Source organism: Calidris pugnax, unplaced genomic scaffold, assembly GCF_001431845.1.
Source record: "Calidris pugnax isolate Ruff unplaced genomic scaffold, ASM143184v1 scaffold205, whole genome shotgun sequence".
NCBI lineage: Eukaryota > Metazoa > Chordata > Aves > Charadriiformes > Scolopacidae > Calidris > Calidris pugnax.
In genome coordinates this window covers 125167-126204 of record NW_015090943.1, presented here as the reverse complement: position 1 = coordinate 126204, position 1038 = coordinate 125167, and the positions used below count along the sequence as shown (strand labels likewise).

Here is a 1038-nt window from a genome sequence, read left to right as displayed (position 1 = left end):
CCCCTGAGCCCCCATACAGCCCCAGGATGCCCCATGTACCCCCCTACAATCCCAGGATGCCCCATACTACCCCATATACAGCCCCAAGTGCCCCCCCTCCGTGCTCCCGTATATCCCCAGGATGTCCCATATATCCCCTATACGCTCCTAGGATGCCCCATATAAACCCATACAGCCCCAGGATGCCCCCTATGCCCCCATACAGCCCCAGGAGGCTCCATACAGTTCCATACACCCCTGGGACCCCCCCTATATCCCTATACCCCCAGGATGCCCCACACAGCTTCATTTACAGCCCTGTATGTCCCCATATACATCCCCCTAAGCCTCCATACAGCCCCAGGATGCCCCATATATCCCCTATACGCTCCTAGGATGCCCCATATAAACCCATACAGCCCCAGGATGCCCCCTATGCCCTCATACAGCCCCAGGATGCTCCATACAGTTCCATACACCCCTGGGCCTCCCTATATCCTCTATATACCCCCAGGATGCCCCACACAGCTTCATATACAGCCCCATGCATCCCCATATACATCCCCCTGAGCCTCCATACAGCCCCAGGATGCCCCATGTACCCCCCTACAATCCCAGGATGCCCCATACTACCCCATATACAGCCCCAAGTGCCCCCCCCCCATATACCCCCAGGATGCACCATATATCCCCTATATGCCCCTAGGATGCCCCATATAAACCCATACAGCCCCAGGATGCACCATGTACCCTCTATACAGCCCCAAGTGCCCCCCCATGCTCCCATATACCCCCACGATGTCCCATATATCCTCTATACGCTCCTAGGATGCCCCATATAAACCCATACAGCCCCAGGATGCTCCATACAGTTCCATACACTCCCAGGAACCCCCTCCTATATCCCCTATATACCCCCAAGATGCCCCATGTACCCCCCTACAACCACAGGATGCCCCATACTGCCCCATATACAGCCCCAGGTACACCCCCCTTGTGCCCTCATACAGCTCCAGGATGCCCCATGTACCCTCATATAGCTCCAGGATGCCCCATACA

At 56.6% G+C, this 1038-nt stretch overlaps 1 protein-coding gene across 1 annotated transcript in view; it reads right to left on the bottom strand.

Moving 5' to 3' along the window:
• TMEM82 (transmembrane protein 82) overlaps positions 1-1038 on the bottom strand; it is an 8179-nt gene that overhangs the window by 1473 nt on the left and 5668 nt on the right. The gene's annotated exons all lie outside the window — the stretch shown is intronic.